The sequence below is a fragment of the Phyllobates terribilis genome, unplaced genomic scaffold (assembly GCF_046119375.1).
Source record: "Phyllobates terribilis strain yellow unplaced genomic scaffold, ASM4611937v1 Scaffold_98__1_contigs__length_5973952, whole genome shotgun sequence".
NCBI classification, from domain to species: domain Eukaryota; kingdom Metazoa; phylum Chordata; class Amphibia; order Anura; family Dendrobatidae; genus Phyllobates; species Phyllobates terribilis.
This window is the reverse complement of record NW_027362858.1, coordinates 2,206,042-2,228,095: the sequence shown is the minus strand read 5'-3', so window position 1 is coordinate 2,228,095 and position 22,054 is coordinate 2,206,042.

Below are 22,054 nucleotides of genomic sequence, written 5' to 3'. Positions count from 1 at the left end.
TTTTCAGTTAGAACATTTCCAACATTCTGAACATGAAAAAGGCTTCTCCCCAATGTGACTTCTATGATGTTTATTAAAAGTTGATTCCGTGTAAAACATTTCCCACATTAATTACATGAAAAAGGCTTCTTCACTGTGTGGGTTCTCTGGTGACTAAGAAGGCATGTTTTCTTCACAAAACATTTTCCACATTCTGAACATGAAAATGGCTTCTGCCCTGTGTGAGTTCTCTGGTGTCTATTAAGATGTGATTTCCGGTTAAAACATTTTCCACATTCTGAACATGAAAATGGCTTCAGCCCTGTGTGGATTCTCTGGTGTCTATTAAGATGCGCTTTCAGTTTAAAACATTTTCCACATTCTAAACATGAAAATGCTTTCTCCCCTGTGTGACTTCTCTGGTGTGTAACAAGATTTGATTTATGGTTAAAACATTTACCACATTCTGAACATGAAAAAGGCTTCTTTCCTGTGTGAATTATTTGGTGACTTAAAAGATATGATTTGTTCACAAAACTTTGTCCACATTCTAAACAGGAAAATGGTTTCTCCCCTGTGTGAGTTCTCTGGTGTGTTACAAGACTTGATTTATGGTTAAAATATTTCCCACATTCCGAACATGAAAAAGGCTTCTCCCCTGTGTGAGTTATTTGGTGTCTATTAAGATGTGCTTTCAGGTTAAAACATTTTCCACAATCTGAACAGGAAAAAGGCTTCACCCCTGTGTGGGTTCTCTGGTGGTAATCAAGCTGTGTTTTCTGGTTAAAACATTTTCCACATTCTGAACAGAAAAAAGGCTTCTCCCCTGTGTGAAGTCTCTGGTGTGTAACAAGACTTGATTTATGGTTAAAATATTTCCCACATTCTGAACAGGAAAAATTTTATTTTGTGACTTCGATTTTCCTTAGTAATCGGTAATGAATCAGAAGACAGGACCTGTTTCAAATGATCAGATGACAGATCTTTGCTGTGAAGGGATGATGGTATATCTGGAGTAATGTCATTCACTTCAATTGTATCCTGTGGGATCTCAAGATCATCTGATTTAAAAATTGAAGAGGTCAGCTGTTCCTCTGATCTCCTGGTACAGTCATCTGCCAAGAATAAAACCAATTATTATTTTACAATAAAATATCCTTGAATTGTATATTTTTGAGCATTTCTACTTAAACTGTCTGTAAAAATGGTAATTTATGTAAAATATTGAATTATTCATCAAGACAATGACAGTTCACAGTCAATAGAAAACCTCATAGGATGAACCAGTGGATCGTAGTGTTCAACTGTTTGTTAATTCTGCCTCCCAAATATGGAATAAAAAGCCACCAAATGATGTTATGTAGGCAAAAATAATATCAATAAAAACTTCTACTCATCTCACAAAAAACAAGTCCCCACTCAGGTCCATCATCTGTCAATGGAAAACCAGAGGTTTCCACATTATTAGTGACTCAAAGGTTCTTGAAAAGCAACATGGCTTCCATAAACCAATCCAGCAATATCCGCTCTCCCAAAGTCAGATCTCCCCCTCACTTCTGAGCCTTGCAGTGCGCCCAAACAACATTTAGCATCCATGTATTTGACATTCCTATAGTGAGAGGAACCCACTTAATTTACGGTGTGTGTCTCCTGAAGCAAAATCTGGGCACTATGTGTAGGGTAATAAAATGGTATATTTGCAATTTTCTTTCTCCAACATCCACTGCGTGCTAATTTCCAGAAAGTGCCTGTGAAGTCAAAATAGTCACTACTCCTATAGATTATTTCACTGAGGGTTATAATTTCCAAAATGGAGTCACTTTATGGGGATTTCTACTGCTCTGGTTTTCAGCTATTTTGTTATTTTAGAGCTTCTGCAAAAGGTGTGTCCCATCTTCTCTGGGATCTGCTCCTGCGACATCTGCCTCTGTCACCAGGAGCCGCCTTATTCATCCTGCAGGCGGCGCTGGTGATGGAGGAGATGACAGAACCAGAAGCTCTGGGTGATGCAGGTTCTGTCCAGCCCTTGGCTCTGACCCGGCTACATGACTATTCTTCTTCCCATCTCACACCAAAGAACAGCAGGTAACACCATGGCCCAAGCCTAGGGGTGCAAGTCCAGATCCATGTAGAGGGGTAAAAGGGTGATGGGCAAGGCAATCCCTATTTTGGACACTAACTAGTGCAGTCAAAAGTTGTGAGTATAGACAATGACATCTATTGAAATGATCAAACTCAACAGTCTTCATCAGTAAATAGTAAATAGTAACTAGTGGTGAAACCTCTCTGGGGTAATTAGAGTATGGGGCTAGGTGGCTCTTAGCTATCTAAAGTATCGTAAGGGCACTTGGAAGAGGCAATGGAGACCTTTTTTTTTTTTTAAAGACTACCAGGGAGTTACAGACTCACATAAGTGAGGCCGGCCGATCCCACCACAATCAAACTATCACACAGAATTAAGCTGTAAAGAAAGATATGGAATAAAAAAATGTTACATCTCCAACAACGGACTTTATTCATTTATGGTGGACCACTGGAGCTACTATGAGTCCTGACCAGAAGAGTAGACAAAGTGTTAGTGCCCCCATTTCAGGAGAGATTGTGCAGTAATCTGAATTCCTTAGGATTGAAAACATAATGGAATTTATGATGTGGAGTGAATCCATGAAACCAGGGCTCGAGCCATGCCACCACATCTCCTGCAGGCGTGAATAAATGTATATTACATCCATCAGCCACGCACAGCTTAGAGATATATCATGGCACAGGTGTAATGTTTTTTATGTAGTTTATCACAATCCTATTTGAAGTTAGATGGTTTTAAAAGAAATTGTAAAGTCAGGATAAAGGGAAACTCTGTTGTTATTATACAGAAATTCACACTTGGCCCTCACTGCATGTTTAATGTTGTCGATCATAAAAGTGAAGTTTGGCCAGAAAGACTAGACCTGGTCTTGTAGGGACCATATGACGACATTCAGAAGCAGAAGGGAGAGAAGGCAGATTCATCCAATAAGATATCAGGATTCTAGGAAGCCAACTGGGGGTAGGTGGATCCCGCAGGTTGTAAATTCTATAGAAAAGGGCTTTCAATGCCCAAAGTCATTCGAACAGTTTTGGGTGAAGAATGTTGTGGTCAAGAGGTAAAATGGTCATCACATGATTGTGATACGGCCGGACTACACCACCGATAAAGCAGCCACAGCCGGTGACTGAGGAGAATATGTGACTTCTCTGCATTTAGTGGTTACTACTCACCTGGATGGTTATCTGTAGGAATCTCCTCTTTACACCGCTCATGACCCCTCACATATGTTTCTGTAGCATTAATATAGGTCAGATCTTCACCCTGAAACAAATATTGTAAAAGTCACAGACAGATGGAGAAGTCGCATCTATGATCAGCTCTAATCCTGCCATCTCCACCGTTCTCATTACACAAGTATAAAACATATAATACTGGTGGATAAAACAAGACTGAACACAAGACCTTCACAGCCGTCTACACATCATAGGGGAGATCTCATGACACCATCTCTCCATCTACCTGATGATCCTGAGGAACATTGGGATCTTCTTGCTTACAGTCCTGTGGAAGAAGAGGACGGGGACATCTCTCTGGTGTTGTCCTCTTACTGGATAGATCTGAAGGAAACACATACAGGGACTGAATTCATTCTTTACATACAGATAATTATAGGCCGTGTGTATTTAGTCCTATTACCTGGTGATGTGAGGGGCTGGGGAACCTCCATCATGACGTCCTTATACAGATCTTTGTGTCCTTCTAAATACTCCCACTCCTCCATGGAGAAATAAACAGCGACATCCTGACACCTTATAGGAACCTGACACATACAATGATACTGTCATCCCCCAATCCCTTCATAGCGTTACTGTATAATGTCCCAGCATTCCCAGCAGTGTCACCTCTCCAGTCAGAAGCTCAATCATCTTGTAGGTAAGTTCTAGGATCTTCTGGTCATTGATGTCCTCATGTATCAGGGGGTGAGGTGGAGGTCCTGTGATTGGGCTCAGGGGTCTTCCCCATCCCTCAGACACAGGGTCCTGACAGCGCTCACTAGAGGTCTTCTTCACTACTGTGTAATCCTGGTTATGGAGAGACAGATTAATAAATCTCACTCCAGACATTTCCAGAGTCCTCACCTCTCCAGTTTGTCCATCTGTCATTCCCATAGATAAGAATGATGTAATGTGACATCATCAGAATCTCTCACCTCTCCAGTAAGCCGGAAGAGGATCTCTAGGGTGAGGTGTAATATTCTCTCCATCTTGTCTCTGTCCATATCCATCTTTGATGGGAGAATTAGGAAAATTCTCTTACATAGAAGATCTTCACTGAGAGGATCTGATATTGACCTGAACAAGAAGAAAATGAGCCGATGGAACATCATAAAAATCCTGTGTAATAATACAATTACTGGAGATAATAAGGGAAACATGAGGAGATTTATTATTTTACAGTATTTAGTTTTCTGCTTTACATCTAGTAATAAAACCTATATATTTTAGGCCACAAACAAAAATCAGTTTCTTCCTCGGAATCTGCAGCTGAACACGTTTCTCATAAACTCATCTTCCTTATTGCTAATTCTCGTCCCATTTACCGACACTGGAATCGGCATTAGCAATACTGCAGGAGATATTCATTACACGTGACATGAGAAATAACTACTTCATGATGAGGACGACACATTCATCATCTACTACGGCTCTAGAAAGATATTTGGCCAGTGTCCGTCACTGACTACATCTCCACCGGCCGTCTATATGAATGTTTCCCATCTTCCCCGGACTGTAATCTTATGTCACGTTAGATCTCATGTCTGATTCACACACAGAAGTTTGATGCTTTTATATATAATTTCACAAGCCCCTACATATAATAAACTTAAGTGCCTTTCATGTGGCACTAAAGGATGTTTACCCTAATAAATAAATGAAAAAAAAAAACTATTTTTTGTAACCAGGCAAGGTGAAGCAGACAACTGCGGGTTGATATCAGGCTCAGAACGATCCTGGTTATTGACCCTATCCAGCCTGAAAATACGCGCTTTGCCCACCTCTTCTCTATTGCCCTGGTGCGGTGGCAATTGGGGTAATGATAGTTGAGGTTGATGACAGCTGTGAATTGTCAAAAAACACATTTGGCATCAAGCCCTGGGGTTAGTAATGGAGAAAAAAATACACAGACAGAAAAAAAAAATTATTTGAAGAAAGACTCCCCGACACTCTTCCTGGTTCACCAATTTATTTTTGAAAAAAAAAAACCCATGCAGGTCCGACATAGTCCATGGCGTTCCCATGACGATCCCTGAATCCAACATCCAAAGGCTATGGAGCCTTGTTCAGAGGACAACGCTCTATAGGTCGTAGCAGCAGCCACTCCGGGGCCCACTGCATTCCACAAGACCTGGCAGCTCTGATGAGCAGTGACCTCAGTAACTACACCGCACATCAGAGTCACCAAGTCCTCTGTTTAATGGCCCCACACAGTGGCCCAGTGTCTAATGGCCCCACACAGTGGCCCAGTGTCTAATGGCCCCACACAGTGGCCCACAGTCTAATGGCCCCACACAGTGGCCCACAGTCTAATGGCCCCACACAGTGGCCCACAGTCTAATGGCCCCACACAGTGGCCCACAGTCTAATGGCCCCACACAGTGGCCCACAGTCTAATGGCCCCACACAGTGGCCCACAGTCTAATGGCCCCATACAGTGGCCACAGTCTAATGGCCCCATACAGTGGCCCACAGTCTAATGTGCCCCACAAGTATCATGGCCCCATATAGTGAACTATAGTATAATGTCTTCCCCATATAGTGCACCACAGTATAATGGTCCCATGTAGTGCATCCTGGTATATGGCCCGTGACATTACTAATAGATGGGGGCACACAGGCAACATTACTAATATATGGGGGCACACAGGCGACATTACTAATATATGGGGGCACACAGGCGACATTACTAACATATGGGGGGCACACAGGGGACATTACTAACATATGGGGGGCACACAGGGGACATTACTAACATTTGGAGGCTCACAGGTGACATTACTAATATATGGGGGCACAGGTGACATTACTAATATATGGGGGCACAGGTGACATTACTAATATATGGGGGGCACACAGGGGACATTACTAACATATGGGGGGCACACGGGGCAGTAATACTATTTTGGGCACACAGGGGACATTACTAATATATGGGGACACACAGGGGACATTACTAATATATGGGGGCACACGGGACATTACTAATATATGGGGGCACACGGGACATTACTAATATATGGGGGCACACAGGGGACATTACTAATATATGGGGCACACAGGGGACATTACTAATATATGGGCACACAGGGGACATTACTAATATATGGGGGCACACAGGGGACATTACTAATATATGGGGGCACACAGGGGACATTACTAATATATGGGGGCACACAGGGGACATTAATATATGGGGACACACAAGTGACGTTACTAATATATGGGGGCACACAAGTGACGTTACTAATATATGGGGGCACACAGGGGACATTACTAATATATGGGGGCACACAGGGGACATTACTAATATATGGGGGCACACAGGGGACGTTACTAATATATGGGGGCACACAGTGGACGTTACTAATATATGGGGGCACACAGGGGACGTTACTAATATATGGGGGCACACAGGGGACGTTACTAATATATGGGGGCACACAGGGGACATTACTAATATAGGGGGCACACAGGGGACATTACTAATATATGGGGGCACCCAGGGGACAGTTACTAATATATGGGGGCACCCAGGGGACGTTACTAATATATGGGGGCACACAGGAGACGTTACTAATATATGGGGGCACACAGGAGACGTTACTAATATATGGGGGCACACAGGGAGACGTTACTAATATATGGGGGCACACAGGAGACGTTACTAATATATGGGGGCACACGGGGACGTTACTAATATATGGGGGCACACAGGGGACGTTACTAATATATGGGGGCACACAGGGGACGTTACTAATATATGGGGGCACACAGGGGACATTACTAATATATGGGGGCACACAGGAGACGTTACTAATATATGGGGGTACACAGAAGACATTACTAATATATGGGGGCACACAGAAGACATTACTAATATATGGGGGCACACAGAAGACATTACTAATATATGGGGGCACACAGAAGACGTTACTAATATATGGGGGTACACAGAAGACATTACTAATATATGGGGGCACACAGAAGACATTACTAATATATGGGGGCACACAGAAGACATTACTAATATATGGGGGGCACACAGGGGACATTACTAATATATGGGGACACACAGGGGACATTACTAATATATGGGGGCACACAGGGGGCATTACTAATATATGGGGCACACAGGCGACGTTACTAATATATGGGGGCACACAGGGGGCATTACTAATAAATGGGGGCACATAGGGGACATTACTAATATATGGGGGCACACAGGGGACATTACTAATATATGGGGGCACACAGGGGACATTACTAATATATGGGGCACACAGGCGACGTTACTAATATATGGGGGCACACAGGCGACGTTACTAATATATGGGGGCACACAGGTGACATTACTAATATATGGGGACACACAGGTAACGTTACTAATATATGGGGGCACACAGGAGACATTACTAATATATGGGGACACAGGTGACATTACTAATATATGGGGGCACAGGTGACATTACTAATATATGGGGGCACAGGGGACATTACTAATATATGGGGGCACACAGGGGACATTACTAACATATGGGGGCACACAGACGACATTACTAATATATGGGGGCACACAGGGGACGTTACTAATATATGGGGGCACACAGCGGACATTACTAATATATGGGGGCACACAGCGGACATTACTAATATATGGGGGCACACAGCGGACATTACTAATATATGGGGGCACACAGCGGACATTACTAATATATGGGGGCACACAGGAGTTGTGGCCGCTGCAGGTGAATAGGGGAATATTATCATGTGGAGTCACAGGGGGAAAAGGGAGAATTATTACAGAGGGGAGGACATTACTCTCTGGGAGGACATTACTCTCTGGAGGACAGGAGGAAACCGCAATCACTGCACACACAGATAGGAATCGCAGGTGTGAATATGGACTATAGTGAGTGCGATAATAATGTGCACAGTGCTGCGGAGTATGGCGGCGATATAGAAGGAAGAGGAAGAAATAATTCACAAAGAGAATAACGAGAAGTCTGCACAGACCTCCAGCTGCAGAGCCACACCCCGGAAAAGGAGGAGCCACCTGGGAAAAAGGCAACCGAGCCGCCACCACATATATGGCTGCTCTGTGCGCACAGGAGCTGTGATGAGGTCACAGGAGGGGAGGAGTCAGGGGTCACATGATCAGGGGCCTCAGTGGATGCAGGACTCTGCTGTGCTGGTTGTCATGGTGCTGGATGAGCTGAAGTTTATGTGTGGGGTCAGGAGGGGTTTACAGTGTGGATGTAGCAGAGCCGCGTGTGTACGAGGTGTACGGAGCGGAGCCGCGTGTGTACGAGGTGTACGGAGCGGAGCCGCGCGTGTACGAGGTGTACGGAGCGGAGCCGCGTGTGTACGAGGCGTACGGAGCGGAGCCGCGTGTGTACGAGGCGTACGGAGCGGAGCCGTGTGTGTACGAGGTGTACGGAGCGGAGCAGCGTGTGTGTACGAGGTGTACGGAGCGGAGCAGCGCGTGTGTACGAGGTGTACGGAGCGGAGCAGCGCGTGTGTACGAGGTGTACGGAGCAGAGCCGCGTGTGTACGAGGTGTACGGAGCAGAGCCGCGTGTGTACGAGGCGTACGGAGCGGAGCCGCGTGTGTACGAGGCGTACGGAGCGGAGCCGCGTGTGTACGAGGCGTACGGAGCGGAGCCGCGTGTGTACGAGGCGTACGGAGCGGAGCCGCGTGTGTACGAGGCGTACGGAGCGGAGCCGCGTGTGTACGAGGCGTACGGAGCGGAGCCGCGCGTGTGCGAGGCGTACGGAGCGGAGCCGCGCGTGCGCGAGGCGTACGGAGCGGAGCCGCGCGTGCGCGAGGCGTACGGAGCGGAGCCGCGCGTGCGCGAGGCGTACGGAGCGGAGCCGCGCGTGCGCGAGGCGTACGGAGCGGAGCCGCGCGTGCGCGAGGCGTACGGAGGAGCGGAGCCGCGCGTGTGCGAGGCGTACGGAGGAGCGGAGCCGCGCGTGTACGAGGCGTACGGAGGAGCGGAGCCGCGCGTGTAAGAGGCGTACGGAGGAGCGGAGCCGCGTGTGTACGAGGTGTATGGAGCGGAGCCGCGTGTGTGCGAGGTGTACGGAGCGGAGCCGCGCGTGTACGAGGTGTACGGAGCATGTATGAAGTGTATGGAAGCAACACAAGTTTTTTCTACAGACAGTTCTTCCTCTTCAGAAGGGAATTTGTATAGCTCCTCTGATAATATCTACAGGACTTGCAGACAGCAGATAAGGACATGGTGGGAAATTGCGAGTTTTGAAACTTATTTTCAGAGGAGAATCGTATATGGGGGTCTGAGAATCCCAGTCCTTCCCGATGCACATAGAGATGATGAGGCGTTTATGAAAGGTTGGGAAGATCTCCGGACAGCTCTGTACGGATGATTAATCACCTTCTCGAATATGAGAAGAACCTGTTACTGATGAATCAAAAATTAGAGAAAGAGATAATAGATATTCTACAGTTTGCTTCACAGCCTGATTTCGTGAATTTGGAGTTAAAATTACAAAAAATCTTGAAATATTTAATAGGGACATCAAAGAAAAGAAGCATCGGGAGTTTATATCAGATCTGACTTCGAGACAGGAGAGGTCTAAAAAAATAAATGCAGAGGGCAAAGATCAACAAGACCCAGGTTTGCTGACCTTTCGGGTACTGATCTATCGGAGTCTGATCGCGCTGTCAGTGGGCAGGGAGATTTTAGGTTAGGAATGAAGAGAAAGCGCGGATATAAAAGGAATCGGAGACAAAGGAAATTGTCCCTCTCTAAATCATTGGGGGGACAATTTGTGGAACAATTCAAAATTGTTTTCCAGAATCCCCCTCTCCTGCTTATTTTCATCTACATTAACCACTATGAGAACAGAACCAGTAACTCAGGGAGTGGAAAGCTCAGCCCACTATACCTGCTGTGTTTGGAAATATGATGTCAACGGGAACACCAATTGTCCCCCAAATGTCAGTAGCGACAGCTTTACCTGCAACCCCCATGAATATGACAACAACAATGCCATCAATAGGCGCCACTGGACAGACTTTCCCTTTTTTAGGGAACAAATAATAGACATAGAAAGTAATAATAGGTCTCTCTGTAATGATGATAATTTACAGATTTTCACTTAGTGACATACAGATAGGACTTCTAAGGAAAGGGCTGTCATTTACTCCAACCCCAAGGTTTGATCTCTTTGTATGGACGAAGGATGTCAACTTATTCGCCCGTAAACTGGCCTTGCATAAATATGCAATTAACCCCTTGATGACCGGAGCAGTTTGCATTTTAGATTTTTGCTCCCCTTGTTCCCAGAGGCATAGCGTTTTTATTTTTCTGTCAATATGGTCGTGTGAGGGCTTATTTTTTGTGGGACAAGTTGTACTTTTGCACGCCATCGCTGGTTTTATCATATCATGTACTGGAAAACGGGGAAAAAAATCCAATTGCGGTGAAATTGCAAAAAAAAGTGCAATACCACAGTTGTTTTTTTTTTTTACCATGTTCGCTGAATGCTAAAACTGACCTGCCATTATTATTCTCCAGGTCATGATGAGTTCGTAGACACCAAACATGTATAGGTTCTTTTTTATTTACGTGGTGAAAAAAAATCCAAAGTTTGCTGAAAAAAAAGTCTCCATTTTCCGAGACCCGTAGCGTCTCCATTTTTCGTGATCTGGGGCCGTATCTACCATTTTGGGGTAGATGCGATGTTTTGATCGCTTGCTATTGCATTTTATTGCAATGTTGCGGTGACTAAAAAAACGTAATTTTAGAGTTTAGAATTTTTTTTCTCATTACGCCGTTTACCGATCAAATTAATTCTTTTTTTAGATTGATAGATCGGGCGATTCTGAATGCGACTATACCAAATATGTGTATGTGTTTTTTTTTTTATTGTTTTATATTTAATGGGGCGAAAGGGGGCGATTTAAACTTTTATATATTTTTTATTTTTTTAATATTTTTAAAAACATTTTTTTTATTTTTTGCTTGCTTCAATAGTCCATGGGAGACTAGAAGCAGCACTTGCCTGATCGGCTCTGCTTCATACAGGCGATGAGCAGATCATCTGTATGTAGCAGAAATGCTCACTGGCTATGAACACTGACCACTGGGCGGCACTCATAGTAGTCTTGACATGACAACGACAGGGGTCTGCTGCAGACCCCAGGTTGTCATGTCAACCCATTGGTGACCCACGATCATGTGACGGCGTCACTGATGGGCGGGGCTAATGCCACACTTCCGGCACGGTGATGTTAAATGCCGCTGTCAGAGATTGACAGCGGCATTTAACTGGTTAACAGCCGCGGGTGGATCGCGATTCCACCCGCGGCTGTTGCGGGCGCATATCAGCTGTATAGATCAGCTGACATGTGCCCGGTTCAGTGCAGGCTCAGCGCCTGAGCCCTTGCTGAACCGGGGGTACCGACATGGTGCATATTAGTTCGTACCACGTCGGTAAGGGGTTAAATCATTAGAACCCATATTGATGAAGGAGAAGGAGGAAGAGGTAATACATTAGAAGACCTGGGAGCTTACTCAATGACTTCTGACTCACCCAGTCCTCCTTTTTCAAATTTAAGATCTAAGAGCAAAAATATCCCACCTGTTGCACAATATCACTACATATACAGTACAGACCAAAAGTTTGGACACACCTTCTGATTTAAAGATTTTTCTATATTTTCATGACTATGAAAATTGTATTCACACTGAAGGCATCAAAACTATGAATTAACACATGTGGAATTATATACTTAACAAAAAAGTGTGAAACAACTGAAAATATGTCTTATATTCTAGGTTCTTCAAAGTAGCCACCTTTTGCTTTGATGACTGCTTTGCACACTCTTGGCATTCTCTTGATGAGCTTCAAGAGGTAGTCACCGGAAATGGTTTTCACTTCACAGGTGTGCCCTGTCAGGTTTAATAAGTGGGATTTCTTGCCTTATAAATGGGGTTGGGACCATCAGTTGTGTTGTGCAGAAGTCTGGTCTGAATAGACTGTTAGAATTTGTATTATGGCAAGAAAAAAGCAGCTAAGTAAAGAAAAGCAAGTGGCCATCATTACTTTAAGAAATGAAGGTCAGTCAGTCCGAAAAATTGGGAGAACTTTGAAAGTGTCCCCAAGTGCAGTTGCAAAATCCATCAAGCATTACAAAGAAACTGGCTCACATGAGGACCGCCCCAGGAAAGGAAGACCAAGAGTCACCTCTGCTTCTGAGGATAAGTTTATCCGAGTCACCAGCCTCAGAAATTGCAGGTTAACAGCAGCTCAGATTAGAGACCAGGTCAATGCCACACAGAGTTCTAGCAGCAGACACATCTCTTCAACAACTGTTAAGAGGAGACTTTGTGTAGCAGGCCTTCATAGTAAAATAGCTGCTAGGAAACCATTGCTAAGGACAGGCAACAAGCAGAAGAGACTTGTTTGGGCTAAAGAACACAAGGAATGGACATTAGATCAGTGGAAATCTGTGCTTTGGTCTGATGAGTCCAAATTTGAGATCTTTGGTTCCAACCACCATGTCTTTGTGTGACGCAGAAAAGGTGAACGGATGGACTCTACATGCCTGGTTCCCACCGTGAAGCATGGAGGAGATGGTGTGGGGGTGCTTTGCTGGTGACACTGTTGGGGATTTATTCAAAATTGAAGGCATACTGAACCAGCATGGCTACCACAGCATCTTGCAGCGGCATGCTATTCCATCCGGTTTGCGTTTAGTTGGACCATCATTTATTTTTCAACAGTACAATGACCCCAAACACACCTCCAGGCTGTGTAAGGGCTATTTGACCAAGAAGGAGAGTGATGGGGTGCTACGCCAGATGACCTGGCCTCCGCAGTCACCAGACCTGAACCCAATCGAGATGGTTTGGGGTGAGCTGGACCGCAGAGTGAAGGCAAAAGGGCCAACAAGTGCTAAGCATCTCTAGGAACTCCTTCAAGATTGTTGGAAGACCATTTCCGGTGACTACCTCTTGAAGCTCATCAAGAGAATGTCAAGAGTGTTCAAAGTAGTCATCAATGCAAAAGGTGGCTACTTTGAAGAACCTAGAATATAAGACATATTTTCAGTTGTTTCACACTTTTTTGTTATGTATATAATTCCACATGTGTTAATTCATAGTTTTGATGCCTTCAGTGTGAACGTACAATTTTCATAGTCATGAAAATACAGAAAAATCTTTAAATGAGGTGTGTCCAAACTTTTGGTCTGTACTGTATATGATAGATAATAGATAAATAAATGATAAATAGATAACAGATAGATAATAGATAGATAATAGATAGATATATGGATAGATGATAGATAAATGGATAGATGATACGAGGGTCAGTCAATAAGTAATGCCTCCTATTTTTTTTCTCCTTAAGGTAGTTATGTTAAATATTCGAATTTGGCGCAATTCCTCAAACCTTCTTCTCCAATCCACAGCAATTGCAACTTCCTGCACCAACAGGTGGCAGGACTGTATCCGTTTGCAAAATGGCTGACATCGATGTTCGTATTAGACAACGTTCTGTGATTGAATTCTTGCATGCAGAAGGTGAAACGCCCATTCGAATTCATGAGAGACTGAAAAATGTGTCCGGTGATGCAGCAGTGGATGTCAGTACTGTTAGACGATGGGTTCATCGCTGTAACACAGCTGAAGGGCCATCACCGTTGGCTGACAAAATGCGGAGTGGTAGGCCAGTAACCGCAGTGACTCCAAGCAACATTCAGCGAGTCGATGACATCATTCGTGGTGACCGCCGGGTGACTGCAGATGAATTGTGTGGCATTATCTGCCTCAGTAAAGGCAATGTGATGAAAATTATTCCACAACTGGGATACAGAAAAGTTTGTGCACGGTGGGTCCCAAGAATGCTTTTTACCATGCTGCAATACATGCCCTTGTTAAACGGTGGACCAAGACAGTGGAAATGGATGCAGATTATATTGAAAAGTGACAAATTAATCGTTAATGTTGTCGTTTTCAACCTATGTAATTGTATTTGAATTTCTTGCCAATTAAAAGGAGAAAAAAAATATTCATTACTTATTGACTGACCCTCGTAGATAGAAAATAGATAGACGATAGATAATAAATAGATAGATAGATAATAGATATATAATATATAGATGATAGATAATAAATATATGATAAATACATAGTTGATAGAGAGATAATAGATCGATGATAGGTAATAGATAGATGACAAATAGATAGATGATAGGTAATAGATGATAGATGATAAGTAATAGATGATAAATAAATATAGATAATAGCTGATAGGTAATAGATGATAAATAGATAGATGATAGATAGATAATAGAGAGATGATAGATTATAGATAGATATATGGATAGATATATGATAGATAATAGATGATAGATAGATAATTGATAGATGATAGATAATAGATAAATGATTAATAGATAGATAGATGATAGATGGATGATAGATAATAGATGATAGATAATAAATAGATAGATGATAGATAATAGATAGATGATAGATAATACATAGATGATAGATAGATAGATGATAGATAATAGATACATAATGGATAGATAATAGATTGATGATAGATAATAGATAAGGGACTCCGGTCTCTTCCTCATGGACTGGTGACACCTAAGATGTCTGACAGCAGCTCGCTGGTGACATCATTATTTATCTTCGTCAGCCGTTAAAGACATCAGAGCTCAAGGACCATCTTGTTTCCCACTGAGAGCAATCTGTAATTATCTGCAAACTGGGGGGACACAGACCCCACCTATAATCCAGCACAGCAGAGTCCTGCACCCACTGAGGCCCCTGATCATGTGACCCTGACTCCTCCCCTCCTGTGACCTCATCACAGCTCCTGTGCGCACAGAACAGCCATATATGTGGTGGCGGCTCTGCAGGTGGAGGTATGTGGAGATTCCTCATTACTCTCTATCCGGATATTCCTCTCCCTTCTATATCGCCTCCATACTCCGCAGCACTGTACACACATTATTATCACCGTTGAGCTTGAGGAAGCGAGAGGAGAAGGAGGAGGATATGGCTGATGGACAGCAGAGAGGTGACGTCTGGGCCAGAGAGGTAGATCTGGGTGTCATCAGCGTACAGATGGTGCTGGAAGCCATGGGGATTTATGAGCTGTCCCAGGCCAAGGGTATAGATGGAGAAGAGTAGGGGTCCTAGGACAGAGCCTTGGGGGACTCCAACAGAGAGGGGGCGGGATGAGGAGTTAGTGTGGGAGTGGAGACGCTGAATGTGCGGCTGGAAAGGTATGAGGAGATCCAGGATGGGGCGAGGTCTGGTTTCGCCAAAGGAAGAGAGGATCTGTAGTAGGAGGCAGTGGTCAACTGTGTCGCAGGCAGAGGACAGGTCTAGAAGCAGGAGTATGGAGAATTGTCTGTTAGCTTTGGCTGTAAGTCATTAGTAATTTTGGTCAGGGCAGTTTCAGTGGAATGATGGGGGCTGAAGCTGGATTGTAGGTTGTCGAAGAGCAAGTTAGATGAGAGATGGGAGGAAAGTTTAGCGTGAACATGTTGCTGAAGGAGTTTGGAAGCGAATGGGAGCAGCGATATGGGGCGATAGCTTGACATAGCGGTCGGGTCGAGGGATGGCTTTTTGAGGGCAGGCGTGATTGTGGCATGTTTGAAAGCAGAAAAGAAGGTACCAGAATATTGATAGATAGAAGAGGTGGGTTAGGGCCGGGATAAGTAGGGTAGTTAGGTTGGGGAGGAAGTGGGATGGGGTCGAGTGCACAAGTGGTGAGGTGTGATTTGGAGAGGAGGCGAGTAAGCTCTCCTTCAGTGATGTTGAAGAGGGAGGTAATAGGAAAAGGGAATTGGTCTGGTACACAAAGGGGTTGTGGTGGTGGTAAAATAAAGACTTGCCTTAATTGGTAGATCTTTTTTTTGAAGTGTGTGGCAAAGTCCTCAGCATGATGTGGCCATCTCATCATTATTCCTGTCTGTCCTCAGGCTAAGGCTCATTATAACTTTGAACATCACAATGTGCCCTGGACTAACATCAGAGAGGAGTATCATAGAAGAGGATTCCCCTTTCAGTGTTCTGTACACAGTCTACGAGCCTGTGTAACAAATGCTATAATCAGCATTACTCACCTTCCCCTGCTCCTGTGCCGGCTCTCTGCTGCTGCTCGGGTCTTCTTTATAGGCTGCAGTGGTGATGTCATGTCTTTAGCGTGTGTGACAACTGCAGCCAGTCACTGAGCTCAACGAGTCATACTGAATAAATAGTCATCAGTTCTGAGATCAGTGGTTGACTGCAGCGGTCTAATGCTCTACAGGTGTGATGTCACCAGGGCTGAAAATTTAGTATCTAACAATTTTTTCGTGTCGCCATTTTCTGAGACCTGTAACTATTTTCATTCTTCCATCGATGGTCCGGTTTCAATGATTATTTCTTGTTTTCTTTGTTTTTGTTGATACAATTTTGGAGGAAATATGACATTTTAATAGCTTTTTATTACATTTTTATGTGGAATTGAAGTGATCAAAAAACATTATTCGTAGTGTTTCAATTTATACCACATGGGAAAAAATATTTCAAAATGTTATTAATTCAGGCAGTTACGTGCATGGCAATACCGAATAATGTTTTCAATGTATTACATTTTGCTATTTACTTTGGGGGGAGGGGAATGATATAAACATTTATTGTTGTGTGTTTTTTAATATTTTGTCTTTTTCATATATATATTTTTCATTACTCTCCTTGTCCTGCCCATTTGTCTCCACTTCCACATAGTGCTATAACCATCTATAGTGCCCTATAAAGTAATAGCCCCCCTCTCATTGCCATATGCAGTAATGATCCTCATCTTTGTTAGCCCCCATAGTTTTAGTGCCCCACAGCCCACACCGCTAATAGGGTTCTTCTCCTCTTTTGCTGTATTCTACAGGATATGGTTGTAATCATTTATTTATTGTAACTCCTGAGCGTGCACTGCACCCTGCTAGTTGCCACCATGCCAGTGTTTCTTTTTGTATTACCATAAAAAAAACAGTGCACCCCTAATACACATTAACATAACTGAGAGATTTAAACTTGCTTATAACATATCATAATCACAATGGAGACAAGCTTCAGAATATTACCCAACTATTTTCACATTTTGGCTTGTCAGGGGTGAGATGTGGAATCCACGTTCTATGGATTGAAGGATGATTCCTGAACATTGCACCCATAGCTTGTAGCAGTTGAGAATAAAAAATAGTTTTCTTGATCACTTTGAAACATACACTGTGCGCGCAATTATTAGGCCAGTGAATATTTTGACCATATGATCATTTTTATGCAAATTTTACAAATGCAAGCTATAGAAACATTTGTTATTGGATGAAGTACTGTTTTTTTCGGACTATAAGACGCACCTTTTTTCCTCCAAAATTTGGAGATAAGTCGGAGGTGCGTCTTAAAGTCCGATATACATAAATACTGTAGCTATGAGGGAAGCGACAGTGACAGTGGCGAAGTAGTGGGGCACAGGAGGCAGCAGCCGCCTGCTGCAGCCTACACTGTGCCCTCTACTAAAGAAAATGAATATTCACTGCTCCCCACGCCCAGTGAATATCCCATGGGTGTGGTGAATATTAATGGACTTTGATAGCGGGCATGTTGACAGCCGAGCACAGCAGGAGCCGTGCTACGGCTACAGCGTGCGCGCTATTAGGGAGAATGAAGGTCACTGCTCCCCACGCACGCAGTCCCAGCATGGGGAGCAGTGACTATTCCGGCACAGAGCGGAACACAGCGCTGGAGGAGAGAGGAGGTGAGTATGATTGTTTATTTTTTCTGTGCAGCGTGATGGAGATCAGGGGGTGCCAAGCATACCAGGATGTGGGGGCCATACATACAGGGATGAAGGGAGCCATACATACAGGGATGAAGGGGGCCATGCATGCAAGGATAAAGGGGGCCATGCATACAGGGATGAGGCATAAGGGGGGCCATGCATACAGGGATGAGGCATGAGCGGGGCCATACATACAGAGATGAAGAGGTCCATACATACAGGGATGAAGGGGGCCATACACACAGGGATGACGAGTGCCATACATACCAGGAAGAGGAATGAAGGTACCGTACATACGAAGAAGAGGGATGAAGGTGCCATACATGCCAGGATGGGTGTGAGGGGGGCCATACATACCAGGAAGAGGGGGCCATGCATATCAGGATGGGGATGAGGGCCACATATAACAGGGAAAAGGGGGCCATATATACCAGGATGGGGCATATTAACAGAATTGGGGGACAATACCCCTATAACAGTGTCAGCAGTAGACCCCCTCCCCCTTAACAGGGCATCATGACCACATTTTTGGCTTAAATTTTTTTTTCTATTTTCCTCCTCTAAAACCTAGGTGCATCTTATGGTCCGGTGCGTCTTATAGTCCGAAAAATAAAGTAGATCGGGTGATGTGTATTTGTGTAATGAGGGGTGTGTGGCCTATGGATATTGACACCCTTTATCGGGGGGGGGGGGGGGAATTATTGGACAGCTTCTTGTCCTCAGACAAAATGGGCCAAAAAGAGTTTTAACTGACTCTAAAAAGTCAAAAATGGTTAAAAGTCTTACAGAGGGATGCAACACTCCTTAAATTGCTCAGATATTGGGGAGTGACCACAGAAACTTCAAAAGTCTACAGGGTTGCAAAAAATATATACAGAATAACATTAACTGCAAAAGATTTCAGAAGACTCAAATGTGAAGCGACCAGGAAGATATTATCCTCCAGTGCTGTCGTATTCCAGAATTGCAGCCTCCCTGGAGGCCCAGAAGAACTAGGTGTTCAGTGCTCAGAGACAAGGCCGAGGCTGAATATCAATCACCACCAACAAGACACAAGTGCAAACATCAAGACTTAACCAAAAGAAAGCTGAAAAAAGTTTTTTTTTAAAGGTTTCATGGACTGATGAGAGTGACTCTCAACGGAGCAGATGGATGGGCTCGTGGCTGAATCATTAATGGGCACAGACCTATACTTCAACTCAGACGCCAGCGAGATGGAAATGCTATGGGCTGGTATTATTACAGATGAGCTAGTTGGACTTTTTTTAATTGAATATGGACTCAAAATCAAATCCCAAACCTACTGCAAGTTTTTAGATGACGCTTTCTTTAAACAGAGGTACAGAAAAAATCTGCATCTTTAAAAAAAAAAACAGCAGGATTGTTCTGCGGGACAATGCTCAATCGCAGCATCGAAGTCTTCACTTCTCAGTAACCGGAAAGGCATTAAAGATGAAAGAATAATGTCATGACTTTTTCCTCACTGGATCTAAACCTTCCGGAGAACTTTTGAGCTTTTCTTAAACTCGAGATTTATGGTGAAGGAGAACAGTCCCCTCTTTGCTAAGTGTCGGGGGCTGTGCCTGGTGCTGCCCACAAAGATGATTGTCAACAGATTAAGAAACTAATGGACTCTGGATGGATGGCTTATCACTAGTGTTGATAAGAATAGTGGCTATATTGGTCACTGATAAATTTTTGTTAAATGTCAGAAATGTATTTTTGGACATTGAGATGTTTTGGTTCTTATTCTCAATATACCAGATGAAAATAAACAGTTAAGATGGAAAATTTACATTTTTCATATAGTTGCATAATAATTCTGGACACAGAGATATTCTCCTAAGACAACACCTCACTTTTACTTTCTTAAATATTCAGGTTTATTACTCTTTGGATTGACCAACAACACTGGAGATGTTAAATAATAAAAGTAATCATCAAAAATACAAATTGCCTAATAATCGTGCACACAGTGTAGAGTAGGTGGTGGAGATAGAAGACCTCTTCTTTCTAGAACTTATCGTGGAGTGGTGAGATGTGTACAAATAAACCATTAACATATTTTATTGTCTGTACAAAGACTGCTGTTTCTTTATATTGTTAAATTACTGAATTATTTTATAACTTCCATAATCCCAACTGATAGCACATAGGTATCTCTGTCTGACCTGAAGATGTAAGAAGTGCTCTACCACATTATTGTTTTATACCGGCATCACAATGCTATTCATGTTTTTTATTACACAGAGTTTTATATATTTTACACCAACTCATCTTCAATCCACTCAGATTCCCACAATATGAGATAGTAATAACAGAAAGAAGATGGTAGAGAGGATAATGCATCTCACCATAGAGATCCTCTTCCGGCTTACTGGAGAGGTGAGAGATTCTGATGACGTCACATTACATCATTCTTGTCTATGGGAATAACAGATGGACAGAACTGGAGAGGTGAGGACTCTGGAAATGTCTGGAGGGAGATTTATTAATGTCTCTCTCCATAACCAGGATTACACAGTAGTGAAGAAGATCTCTAGTGAGCGCTGTCAGGACCCTGTGTCTGAAGGATGGAGAAGACCACTGAGCCCAATCACAGGACCTCCACCTCACCCCCTGATACATGAGGACATCAATGACCAGAAGATCCTAGAACTCATTTACAAGATGATTGAGCTGCTGACTGGAGAGGTGACATTGCTGGGAATGCTGGGACATTATACAGTAACGCTATGAAGGGATCGGGGTGATGACCTTATCATTGTATGTGTCAGGTTCCTATAAGGTGTCAGGACGTCACAATCTATTTCTCCATGGAGGAGTGGGAGTATTTAGAAGGACACAAAGATCTGTACAAGGACATCATGATGGAGGTTCCCCAGCCCCTCACATCACCAGGTAATAGACAGGAATAAATACACACGGCCTATAATTATCTGTATGTAAAGAATGAATTCAGTCCCTGTATGTGTTTCCTCCAGATCTATCCAGTAAGAGGACAACACTGGAGAGATGTCCTCGTCCTCTTCTTCCACAGGACTGTAAACAAGAAGATCCCAATGTTCCTCAGGATCATCAGGTAGATGGAGAGAAGGTGTCATGAGATCTCCCCTATGATGTGTAGACTTCTGTGAAGGTCTTGTGTTCAGTCTTGTTTTATCCACCAGTATTATATGCTTTATACTTGTGTAAGAGGACGCGTGGAGATGGCAGGATTAGAGCTGATCATAGATGTGACTTCTCCATCTGTCTGTGACTTTTACAATATTTGTTTCAGGGTGAAGATCTGACCCATATTAATACTACAGAGACATATGTGAGGGGTGATGAGCGATGTAAAGAGGAGATTCCTACATATGACCACCCAGGTGAGTAGTGACCACTAAATGCAAAGAAGTTAAAGATTCTTCTCAATTACCGACTGTGGCTGCTTTATCAGTGGTGTAGTCCGGTTGTGTTACAATTGTGTGATCACCATTTTACCTCTAGACCACAAGATTTTCCTCCATCCAAAAATGTTCACATTACTTTGTGTAATTGTGAAAGACCTTTTCTGTAGAACTTACAACCTGGAGGATCCACCTACCCCCTGGGATTAGAAGACTCTGTCCATTACCTGCTCAGATCTGTAAACTACAAAGCCAAATGACAGCGTACGTAGAATGTGCTGACAAGTGAGAAAATCACTTGAAGAGAAAGTGGAGGGTGATGATGGTGTTGGCTTCCTAGAACCCTGATATCTTATTGGATGAATCTACCTTCTCTCCCTTCTGTGCTGCTGAATGTGCTCATATGGTCCCTAAAAGACCAGGTCCAGTCTTTCTGGCCAAACTTCACCTACATTAAATGTGCAGTGAGGGCCAAGTGTGAATTTCTGTATAATAACAGCAGAGTTTCCCTTTATCCTGACTTTTCAATTTCTTTTAAAACCGACTAACTTCAAACAGGATTGTGAT